At 41.8% G+C, this 13,069-nt stretch overlaps 1 protein-coding gene across 10 annotated transcripts in view; it reads right to left on the bottom strand.

Annotated features, from left to right (window-relative positions):
- The window catches only part of ZRANB3 (zinc finger RANBP2-type containing 3), a 294,900-nt gene that overhangs the window by 43,053 nt on the left and 238,778 nt on the right, over positions 1–13,069 (bottom strand). The window lies entirely within an intron of this gene.

The following is a 13,069-nucleotide window of genomic DNA, read 5'->3' as shown; positions in this document are numbered from 1 at the left end:
AGGAAGCAAGACACAGAGAGCTCCTATGTGCTCTCTTCTCTGCTCTGTTCACAGCCCAGATGCCCATAACAGCTGGCTGGGAGCTGTGAACTTGATTCAGCCACCACTGCTTTTGCCCAGGGTATACATTAGCAGGAAGCCGGAGTCAGGAGCCAGAGCCAAGTACTGAGTCCAGGTATTTAGATATGGGACACAGGCATCTTAACTTGGAGTCTTAACTGCTAGGCCAAATGCCCGCCCATAAGTGTTTGGCTTGCATAGAGTTGGTGTCATTCTTATAGCTGTCAGTGGATTCACAGATTACAACATCTGAGAAAAAGGCAGTCAGAAATAACTGCAGACAGAACACTCCCTAAATAAACATGATGCCAAAATAGGTTTAGGTTTATAAATAATGTGACCCCCATGCACCTTAGGGGTAGGATTAAACTTCATGGGTCTCAATGACACTGTCCAGAATCCTCCAACAGCAATAGCCATCCAGACAGCTAAATACTCAGCACTCTTGCCATTCTGACAGGTTGCTATTTTAAAAATCAGCTAACTTAATTTTTTAAATCAACATTTCTAGTAGTAAAAGTAGGCAAGAACATAGATAAAATGTTTTTATGGTACAATAAAGCTTTGTTACTTTACAGAATTAACTTCAAAAGTGTTGTGTCTTTTGTAACAGCATTACTGCATTTAGAAGACATGAAGTAACAAATTATTGACAAATATCCTAACTCACCTTTACTGTCTATGTAAAGAAGTAACCACGTTAAATGGCCCATTTAATGTATGGGAAATAAAGAACTTAAATATAGGTATTTTAAAACAGGACAAGAGATTTAAGCCTACAGTAATCTTTTCCCACAAGGCTTGCAAGTCAATGTGCACATGTCACAGGCACATGGAAGGCAGGGGAACACATCCCTTTCTTTAATTATATAGCTGACACTAAGTTACAATGCTCCTGTCTTTTGTTTAGCATTGTTTTTGAAAAACAAAAGGAAAAGCATTGCTTTGGTGATGCTGGGAATAAAAACTGCAGACTGCTTAAGGTGGCAAAATGTGTGTTTCTATCTGAATGGTTCAGGGACCTAATCTTTTTGCTCTGTTTTGCACCATGGTAAACTAGTGGTCTTTAGAGACAAATCCCCTGGCCATGATGATAGGATTAAAAGTCAGTAATTGGAACTGAAGGAAAGGAAAAGGAAATCTAGTAAACTCATAAAAAACAATAAAGCACTTCAAAGCTTGGTGCTATTCCAGCAAAGCACAGGCCACCAACAAAAGCATCAGTGTCAGGTTTAATAGACTTTGATCAAAGGGCAGCTCTGGTGGGAGCCATTGCTGCCTCATGTTATTCAGCGCCTGCTCCTAAAAGAATTAATAAATCTGTTTTACAAATGGATGATTGGGATATCATGCTGGTCTCTTGAACTGGAACTAAACAGCCCTCACTAACAGCTGTAAACAAGCCAGGAACAGTCTGGTTTCAAAGGGATGCAGAGCAACAGAAGTAGTTTTAATCATCTAACTTAAAAAAATTTTTTAATGTTTCAAAAAAATGACTTTTTTTTCAGATTTTCTATAATTTTCATTGCTATGTAGTTGAATAAAACGTTGACAGTGATTCACTCTTGGTTACAACCAATTTCTGTCTGCAAGCAGGAAGAAAATAACACAGAACAAATAAAATATCACTCTTTAAAATAACCAAAGTAGTAAAAAGAAAACATTATTCCTTACTCCCAAGAACAGCATCAAAAGAAGGGCATGCAAATGTCTTGGGGAAAGGAAACTATCTGTGCTTCCCTTCCTAAGTACACACATGTAGGTGAGTGTTTGGGGATTAAATATTTGTAACAGTTTTTCTTATTATTTGCATATACTGTTTCAAAACTATTCAAAATTTAACTATACATCATGAACATTTTACATCATTAAATATACAGCATTTGATTAGCTATCTAAACCATATTGTTAGGCATTTAGGATGCTTCTAGTTTTTCACTGTTATAAAGAATACTGTGATAAACAACCTTAATAATAACACAACCTTAATAACAACATTTAATGAACAATCCTTCCTAGAACAATAAGTATATAGCTTATTTTAAAAACATTTTACTGGGGCCAGCATCCCATATGAGCACTGGTTCGAGTCCCGGCTGCTCCACTTCTGATCCAGCTCTTTGCTAAAGCAGTAGAAGATGGCCCAAGTCCTCGGGCCCCTGCAACCCTTGTGGGAGACCCCGAAGAAGCTCCTGGCTCCTGGCTTTGGATCAACACAGCTCTGGCTGTTGTGGCTAATTGGGGAGTAGACCAGCGGATGGAGGACTTCTCTCTCTCTCTGCCTCTCCTCTCTCTGTGTAACTCTGACTTTCATATAAATAAATAAATCTTAAAGAAAAAAAAAAAAAACCACTTTACTGGGGACCGGCATTGTGTCATAGCAGGTAATACTGCCACCAGTGATGTCAGCATCTCATATGGGCACTGGTTCGCGTCCCAGCTGCTCCACTTCCAATCCAGCTCCCTGTTAATGGCCTGGAAAAAGCAGTGGAAGGTGGCTCAAGTGTTTGGGCCCTTGCTATCCATGTAGGAGACCTGTATGAAGCTGGTGACTTTGGCCTGGCTAGCCACAGCCATGGCAGTCATCTGGGGAGTGAATCAGCAGATGGAAGATCTCTCTGTCTCTCCCTCTTTCTCTGTAACTGTGACTCTCCAATAAATATATAAATCTTAAAAAATTCACTATGTAAAACTATACAAAATTATGAGCACACCCATGTACTCATCACCCACCTGCAACAGTATAAACATGGTAACTTTTTTTCTCTTATCTCCTACTCTGGATTATTGTGAAGAAAAGCTCAATAATTTTATTTCATCATGAAGAATACATATTTCTAAAATATAAAAACTGAAAAAATCAGTATGTAGGTTTTTAAAGTCTACATATAATTAAATCGGTATCTACAAAGGCACTATTTTATGTCTCTAATCTAGGAAAATTCTTGATATGCTTCATCCTCTCCACTGTTAGTTTTTTAACTTGTGTCAAATTCAACCCTTCAAAGTTGTTTGTTTTAACTTGCATTACTTGGGTTAAAGATGTCCTTAGAAACATTATGGGTTGGGGTGGGGTGGTGTGGTAGTATAGTGGGTTAAGCTGCTGCATGCAACGCCGACATCCCATGAGCCCCGGTTCATGTCCTGGCCTGCTCCACTGCTGATCCAGATCCCTGATAATGTGCCTGAGAAAGCAGTGGAAGACGACCCAAGTGCTTGGGTCCTGCCACCCACGTGAAGTTACTGGCTCCTGGTTTGGGCCTGGCCCAGCCCTGAACTATTGTGGCCATTTAGGGAGTGAACCAGCAGATGGAACATTCTCTTTGTCTTTCTCTCTAACTCTGTCTTTTAAATAAATAAACAAATCCTTAAAAAATATTAAAGTTCATCTTTTCCAATAAGGACGACTAAATTCTGTAGTGAAATACTACACAGAATTCCATTAGTTTCTTGGCTTTCCACAGCTGACCAAATTAACTAAGAAGTAATCTGCTATGGAACCTCCAGTTTCAGACTAAACAATTTCTTCCCATTTCAACAGTTTGGCTTCTCTTTATGTATCTGTATGACTTTAGCTGTGGCATTTCTTCTAAGTATCTGTTTCAATCTCCTCTTCCTTTTCAGTGTATGGTGCTATTAGACAGGACACAATCTAGGTCTCATTTTGTCAAATTCTACCTCCAAAAGGTCCACAGTTTTTCTTTGCTTCTCTGTTATCACTGCTGTTGTTAGTTCAGGGTAGAGTTTAAGGCTTCAAACTCCCCTCTACTCCCACCTACCTGAATCCCTGACAAAGGTGCCTTATACATACTAATAGTCTCATGAATAAAAAGGAACTGGTTTTATTATTAGACCTGTACATGACTGATAGTACCACAGTAAAACTTTGGTAAAAGGCATATTATAAAAATCCAGTTAGAGCCCACAGCCAAAACCCCCAATCTAGCAGCAGAGGAGGGAGCAGGGCCTGTCAGGGCAATCATTCCCCTCTGCTCACCACAGAGGCAGCAAGGACAGGTGAGGCATGGCTCGGGGAGCACAGGAATCCACCAGCTGTGCACTGTGGCCCAACCAAGTGTTCCGACTGTGAAACACTACGGGGAGAGGGCATGGAGACACAGCAGATTCTCATCAGAAGCTGAAACCAAATCAGAGCGGGGCAGAAATAATGTGCTCCAGTACCACTGCTTCCATGAACCTCTGTCTCTTCTCCCTCCTTTCCCACATCACCATAATGACGTCAGTGTGAAAAAGCAAAAATCTGACCACATCATTCTTCTGCTTAAAAACCTCTGATGGGGGCTGGCACTGTGGCGTAGTAGTGAGGAGGGGGCGCTGCTTCTTGCAGTGCCAGCATCCCATATGGGCGCTGGTTCGATTTCCGGCTGCTCCACTTCTGATCCAGCTCTCTGCTGTGGCCCGAGAAAGCAGTAGAAGATGGCCCAAGTCCTTGGGCCCCTGCACCCATGTGGGAGATTTGGAAGAAGCTCCTGGCTCCTGGCTTCAGATCAGTGCAGCTCCAGTCCTTGTGGCCAACTGGGGAGTGAACCAGAGGATGGAAGACTTCTATCTCTCTCTCTGTGTGTGTAACTCTGACTTTCAAATAAATAAATAAATCTTAAAAAAAAAAAAAAAAACTCTGATGACAATACATGCTTCCAGGATAAAGTCCAACTTCTTGGTATGGCAGGTGTGGGTTCCTTGCTCCCTGGTCAGTGCCAAAGAGTCAGGCTTCCTCTCTTTGACTCACTTCTGGAACGCCCTACGCTCATTCACACATACCTACCGACTGCCAATTCCCAGAACAACCGAACTGATACTGGTTATATCACTATGCTTTGGGGATGCTTTTGGTATTCCTCCTGCCTGAAGAAGGGCTTACTTTCTCCCTTTGACCTCAGATGGAATTCCTTCCAGCTGTGTTGGGGCTCAGAAAACCACTCCCCAAAGACTGGCACTTTGATATGAGGTCTTAGAAGCTGCCTTGGATTCCAGGTTGCTCTGACTTCCCCTTGTGTCTGCGGCCTCTCATCCCCAGTGTAGCGCAAAGCTCCCTTATCTGCCTGACTGGGTCTACCAAAAGAGAACTGAAATTTCATTTAAAGGGAAAATCAAACTCACGCTGCAAGAAGGAAGACGCAGAGTCAGGTATCACAGAACTCTGACCCTGGTCATTGCCTGTTCTTCTGAGTCCATTCCCCTGCCCTACAAATAATTTACTTTCCCTTAAAGATTGCCTACACTCCCATTTCCCTCTCTCCTCTCATCACCACTGCTTAATTGTAGAATATTTTCACCACCTGAAAAGGAAACCTCGTCCAAGGCCCTAGCACTCACTAACACACTTCATGTCTCCATGGATTTGCCTATTCTGACCAGTTTGTATAAATGGAGTCATGCAATATATTAATATATGGTCTTCATGTCTAGCATAGTATTTTGAAGATTCATCCACATTGTTGCATATATCAGCATTTCATTACTTTTTAAAGGCCAAATAGTGGATAAATCAAATTTTGTTTATACACCTATCAAATTATGGCCATTCAGACTCTTCTATTTTATGAACTATGCTGCTATGATATTCATGTACAAGCTTTTGTGTGGACATATGTTTCTAATTCCCTTGGAAGTAGACTGGCTGGGTCATACAGTAACTATATTAAACATTATGAGGGACTGCATGATTTTTTTTTTCTTTTTTTATGATTTATTTATTTTATCTGCAAGGCAGAGTTATAGAAAGAGAGAGAGAGAAGAAGAGACAGAGAGAGATCTTTCATCTGCTGGTTCATTCCTCAAATGGCTGCAAAGGGCAGAGCTGGGCCAAACCAAAGCCAGGAGCTTCTTCCTGGTCTCCGGCGTGGGTGTGAGGGCCTAAGCACTTGGGTCATTTTCCACTGTCTTCCCAGGCCACAAACACTGGGTAAACCAAATTGAGCTATTTCAATGTTCTAGTCATTCTACAGATATTTATTGAATGTCCACAACACACTAACTCCAATAGCACGGCAAGGTTATGAAGACAGACTTTGGAGAAGAAAGGCCTGGGTTCAAGTCCCAGCTCTGCAACTTAATGGCTACATGAACTTGGGCAGATTATATAATCTTTGAGAGCTTTCATGGGGCTTGGGAACTTTATCTGCCTCTTGGTGTTGCTGTGAAGGCTAAATAAGGTAAAAAAAGGAGTGTTTATTATCGCTTCACAGCATAATAAACACTCCATACATATTATTATTCAGTGTACTGAAGTCATCAAGGTAAACAAGACAAATGTCTAATAACATAGTGTGATAAAAGCTGTGACAGACATATTTATGAGGTACCCTCTTGTCTTTATTATCATGCTAGTATGAAAACTAATTACATAATATTTACAGAGCAGCATGATTTCCTAAAATATATTTTAAATAAATATTCTAATTAAAGATGTGTTGGCCTCATGAAATCAATGTTTTACCATAGTGAGAAACAAGACATTTTGGGCAACAGAGTTTGGGACTTTGTTAATACCACAATTTCTACGATCAATTTCTCTTCATTTTCACCACTCAACCAGGCAGCTAGACTTAGGAGAAAAATAAAGGTTATTTTTAACTTGGACAAGATTTTTTTATTTGCACCTTAGAGCCCACAATAAGTCAAACATTTTATACAAGGCTAGGATGTAATGAATATTCAAAAGATCATTTTTTAATTTTTGAAGGTGTATTTTTAAATTTCATAGCTATGCTGAAGAGCTCTCTTCAATTACATACAGCTTTTTGCAGCAGACCAGCAGTCATGCTATATATTTTTAATACAAATGTGGACATTTGAAGTGTAAATTTGCTCTTAGTGTAGGATGTCCTAGAAGCCCTTAAGAACACAAACCAGGAGACTGAAGGGTGCTTATGATAGAGAAAATGCAGCTCTGCACCAGGCCAAAGCTGCCAGCTCAGGGGCAGGGTAAGGAAGGAAACCAAAGAGGGGCGAATGAGGAGGAAGCAAAACCAGGTCACTGAACTAAGGCAGCAAATGAAAGCTGGTATGTGAAAGCAGAGACTGCAGTGCTGGAGGAAGCAAGAGCTGCCAAGAAATGACCCTGAGTAATGGTTCTGGACAAACTTGGCAATTTCCTAGAGATCTGCTTCAAAATGAAAAGAACTACTGTTCAGTAATAAAATGCAAGCAGCTCTCGCTTACTGCGACTCAAAGAATAGAATCCAAACCCAAAGAAGACAACAATGTTCTAAGCAGGAGCCTAACTCCTCTGCACAAAGTTTTTCCTAGGATACTTCGTAGTTTGTATGTAAAGGATGAAAGGAACCCGAGAAGCCAGCTAGTAAAGGAGGGACCCAAATGGCTGGATTCATGTTGCTGCTGATTATCTAGTACTGGAGAAAAGAGCAAAAGAAGATGGCGTCAGGAAAGAAGAGACAGAATATGAAGTCACAGCCAAACCAGGTTTATTCAGAAGAATAAAGCCTGGGAGGGGCTCACTCCCAGGTGAACACACAGCTGACAGTTGCCAGCGAACACACAGCAGAGAACGCACCTTCCTTTACAGACTTGGGGTTTATATAGTACAAAGCAGTGGGAAGGGGCTTGGGGGTCTGAGCTAAAGCTGGAATGCCAAGATAGTGGGAGAACTTGAGTTAGATCTAAAGGTCCTGAGAGATAACAGTGTGGGCTGGGAGGAGTTAGGGCTGAGGCTTGGACTCTGAAGCTGAGCTGCTGATCTTGGGGGGAAAGAGCTTGGGAGGAGTCCAGGGAGCTGATGGCTGGACTCTTCAGATAGTGCTGTGTCCAACAGTCCAGGCAGGGCAGGGCTGGTCAAGGCAGGGTGGGGCTGTATTAGCAGGACAGAGAAATGGGGGCCTGCTTGCTGTTATGTAGGTGAGGTCAACAAGGATCTAAAGCTTTTTGTCCTTGCTCCATCAGATGGGAAATACCTTAAAAAAAGCTAAAGAATAAGCCTAAGTTTCCCACAGCTACAGGTAAAAGAAAGGATACCTCCTAAATGTTGGTAGCAAAATGAAAACCAGAGAGAGGGGAAGCTCTCTATTTGAATACTCCACTCAATCTACTTTATTTAGAAACAGCTTTAACACTTGGAAGCACAATATTCTCCATACCTTTTTTTCTCCATTTGGAGACAACCTATTTTATCATTCAGTGGACCATTGTAGGGAAATCAAAACACTTCAAAACCAAAAGAGAACTCAGATGTCATGCACGTTTAGATGTAGAAGAAAGGAAGAAGCACTGGACACAGGACTGACAGCATCTGACATGGTGACCCGGCACTGAACTCCCAGGGAGGACTGCTTGCCTGTGGAAGAGCCAACTGGGCTATGCAAAAGGAACTTTCTTTGTGGTGGTAGAATTTTTTCTCTTTATTTGAGTTAGACTTTGAGTTTCATTTGGATGAAAAAATAATTTCTTTAAAAGATGTAAAATATACCCAAAGTGCGTAAAGAATGAATGATTCATGCATTTGTGTGGATTAGTTTCCTGCACTGTATTATTCAATTACTTAACAACAGGGATAGCAGGGGCATAAGCCAATGCTGGGTTGAAGCAGCAGTGCCAGCTAACTGGGAGACCAGAAGGCTCTAGTGCTGGGATGGCGGAGTAAAATGAAAGGACTGAATTGAAGAATGGGTATTTACCAACCATTACCAAAACACTTTAGCATTTTAACAATCAGTACACTTATGCTGGCATAAATGGTTAAGTACCAGCCTTAGTTCCATTTATTTATTTTTAATCCCAATATTTAGCAAAACTATGTGGCAGAAGAACTCGGATTAAAAGGGAGGGGTTTGCACAGCAGTTAAGATGAAACTTGGGACACCTGCATCCCCTATCAGAATGCCTGGATTTGAGTCCTGGCTCCTCTGCTGATTCCAGCTCTGCTAATGTGTACCCTGGGAGGCAGCACATAATGGTGCAGGTAGCTGGGCCACTGCAAACTGTGGGAGACCCATATTGAATTCCTGGCTCCTGGCTTTTAGCCTGGCTTAGCCTCAGCTGTTGCATGCATTTAGGGTGTGAAACAGCAGATGGGAGATCTCTATTTCTTTCTCTGTGTTTCTCTCTCCATCTTTCAAATATATACAATAAATAAAAATTTAAAAAAAAGAAAGAGAGGGGCCGGTGCTGTGGTGTTGCAGGTACAGCCACTGCCTGCAGTGCCGGCATTCCATATGAAGCCAGGTGTTTCTTCCTGGTGTCCCACATTGAGGGGGGTGGGAGGGTGCAGGGGCCCAAGCACTTGGGCCATCTTCTACTGCTTCCCTGGCCATAGCAGAGAGCTGGATTGGAAGAGGAGCAGCTGGGACTAGAACTGGTGCCCACATGGGATGCCAGCGCCACAGGCAGATGATTAACCTACTGTGCCATAGCGCTGGCCCCGATTATGTAGTTCTGAGGGTAATAAGCACCAGTGGAGAAAGATGGCAGGAGATACTGACATTAATGTAAAGACTTTTTTTCCTTTTTTAAAAAAGGTTTATTTTTATTTATTTGAAATGCAGAGTTACAGAGAGAGAGAGAGAGAGAGAGAGAGAGAGAGAGATATCTTCCATCAGCTGGTTCAGTCGCTAAATGGCCTCAACAGCCAGAGTTGGGCCAGGCTGAAGCCAGGATCCAGGAGCTTCATCTGGGTCTCCCATATGGGAGTAGGGGCCCAAGCACTTGGGTCATCTTCCTCTGCTTTCCCAGGCACATTAACAGGGAGCTGGATTGGAAGTGGAACACCACCAGGGACTCAAACCAGCATACATGTGGGATGCTGGTGTCGTAGGCGGTGGCTTTACCCATGCCGCCAAAACACTGGCCCCTCTCCTCTTGCTCTTAACCACAGATCTCCAATTCAAATAAATGAAGTCATAAAACATGTGGCCTTTATTTTTGGCTTACTTTACTCAGCACAATATTTTCAGAGTTCATTCATACTGTCCATATTGTCATATGTACCAATATTTCATTTTTTTTCTTTTTAAAGATTCATGTATTTATTTCAAAGGCAGAGTTACATAGAATGAGGGAGAACAGAGAGACAGAGATCTTCCATCTGCTGGTTCACTCCCCAGATAACTGCAAAAGCTGGGGCTGGGCCAGGTAAAGCTAGGAGCCAGGAACTTTATCTGGTATTCCCATCTGAGTGGCAGGGGCCCAAACACTTGGGTCATGCTTTTCCCAGGCCATTAGCAGGGATCTGGATTGAAAGTGGAGCACCTGGGACATGAACCAGTGCCCGTATGTGATGCCAGCATTACAGGTGGTGGCTTTACTGGCTATGCCACAGCACTGGCCCCCCTCAATTTTTTTAAAAACTGAATAATATTTTGTTGTATGGATAAGCCACATTTTGCTTATCCACTCAACAATGTATAAACATTTGGACTATTCTAACTTTTTGACTATTATGGATTTACCCCAAGCCCCATATAAATACTAATATTAGGTTCTAGGTCAGCTCACAGAAAATCAATTTCACAAAAGCCCAAATGCTAAGTGACTTATTTGTTCAATAACTAACATTCTAAAAATCAATTCACCTGAAACTCAATTCACTAAAGATCAATTTGCCAAGCTTAGCAAATTCATTGCATTTCTAAAAATCTTTTATTTCTTTCATAGCATTTTGAATATGTGAATGAGTCGGGTTCAGCAATTACGGGGAGCCTGAGATCTAAGGTGTTGGGACTCCCTCCCTGCCTCCAGTTTACTCTGTCCTGTCCTTCAGGCTCATTCTGCTCCTTGGTCTTCTCCCCTTCTCGGGGGTTGACAGGCTGGGCGGAGGCACGCGCTGACTCACACAATCTGTTCTCCCACAGTGGAAGGTTGCAGCTCTTTGCTCCAGCTCCCTCCAGCTGCAGCAGCAGGGAGCTGGGACAGAAATGAAATAAACATTCCTTAAAATGCTGACACTGCAGAAGTACAGACAAGCTGTTAAAAATCATCCAATTAGAGCTGCTATAAAGTTTTGGTTAAAACTTTTTGATGACAATTGGCAAGTTTGGTGAATTTAGCAAAGTTTAAGTGACAAAACTGGAAGTACCCTAAAAATGCTCAATGTTGGCAAAAAATATTTTGAAGGCTTTAAAAAAGAACAGAAAGAAATGAATATAAATTGAAAAATTTCCATAGAAAATGCTGAAATTCTGGCAAGCATTCAGAAGAAAAAAGGTTAGCTAGACTGTGTTCTCTTGGGACCTTTCAAAAACTGAACACTCCTCTAAATGCATGAGGCTAGAGGGGATCAGGACAGAGAGATGGGAGAGCACGCCCACCCAGTCAGTCAAAGCATATTCCAGGGGTAGATGTTAAGTCTAGCAAGTAAGACATAGGTTGAGACACCTGGGTCCCACATCAGAGTACCTGGGTTTGATACCCAGTTCTGGCTCTGATTCCTGACTCCAGCTTCCTGTTAGTGCCGATCCTGGGAGGCAGCAATGATGTTTCACATACTTGGGTTCCTGCCAGCCTTGTGGACTTGGATTGAGTTCCTGGCTCCTATTTGGCCCTGGCCCAGTCTTGGCCATTCCAGGCATTTAGAAAATGAACCAGTAGAAGGAAGCAATATCGCTCTGTCTCCATCTCTGTCGCTGCTTCTCAAAAAAATAATCTTAAAACCCCACTCTTCACATCCTGGCAAAGCACAAAACAAGTGATAGGAAAGCAAAACAAATTAAAATAAACAAAGGATTCCTACATTGTAAGATTCCAATTTACATAAAGCCATGTGTGTATAAAGACATACCTTGGAAAATCTGCTTAAACTGTAAAATATACACATCTAACTTAAGAAAGTAAGATTTGGTAAGGGTGATTTTTTTTAAACTGTACATAAACACTTTTCTTCAGCAAATGTTTAAAACACAATAAACATGTATATATATATATATATATATATATATACACACACACACACACACATACAGGAGGATGTTTTTCAAATTCTTAATGCCTATATTAGAAATGAACTCAAACATAGTTTGATAGTTGGGAAATTTTAAAGAAAGAAAAGCCACAAATCATAGTTTCATTTATATATTTTTGAAATAACTTAGGATTTGTGTTGTTTTTTGTAGAACAATATACAAGAAACAGTCATAAAAGGTAAGGATTTTTACATTTTTTAAAAAATTATTTTCATTTTATTTGAGAAGCAAAGAAATAGATAGAGATACCTTCCATCTACTGGTTCATTGACCAATGCCCACAACAGCCAGGGCTAGGTGAGGCTGAAGCCAGCTGCCTCCCAGGGTTCACATGAGAAGGAAGCTGGATTGGAAGCAGAGGCTCTTCTATAGGATGTGGGAATCTGAAGCATTTGGATTTATTAATAAATAAGTACTTATTTATTTGAAATCAGAGTTACAAAGAGAGAGAGAGAGAGAAGAGAGAGAGGTCTTTGATCCACAGGCTCACTCCCCAAATGGCTGCAATGGCCACAGCTGAACTGATCTGAAGCTAGGACCAAGGAGCTTCTTTCTGGTCTCCCACATAGGTGGGACCCAAGGGCCTGGGCCAGCCTTTACTGCTTTCCCAGGTGCATCAGCAGGGAGCTGGATTGGAAGTGGAACAGCCAGGACTTGAACCAGCACCCATATGGTATGCTGGTGATGCAGGCCAGGGCTTTAACCTGCTGTGCCACAGTGCCAGCCCCTCAAAGCAGTGTTTAACCATTGTGCCAAACCCCTACTTCAGAAAATGGTTTTTTAATAAAAAAAAAATCAAGCATTGTGGCATGGTTAAATTGTATCCTGGAACACCTGTATCCCATATCAAAGTGTCTGGGATAGAGTTCTGACCCCCTTTCCAATTTAGGGTTCTGTTAATGTGCCTGGGAAGTAGCAGATGGCCCAAGTACTTGGGTCCCCCCACACATGTGATAGACCTGGATGGAGTTCCTGGCTCCTGGTTTCAGACTTGCCCAGTCCCAGGTGTTGGAAGCATATGGAGAATGAACTAGCAGAAGCAAGATCTCTGTCTCCCTCTTTCTATCACCACGCCT

This window comes from Oryctolagus cuniculus, chromosome 3 (genome assembly GCF_051225735.1).
Source record: "Oryctolagus cuniculus isolate XC-2025 breed Fujian yellow rabbit chromosome 3, ASM5122573v1, whole genome shotgun sequence".
Taxonomy (NCBI): Eukaryota; Metazoa; Chordata; class Mammalia; order Lagomorpha; family Leporidae; genus Oryctolagus; species Oryctolagus cuniculus.
This window is presented reverse-complemented; position numbering and strand designations above follow the sequence as displayed.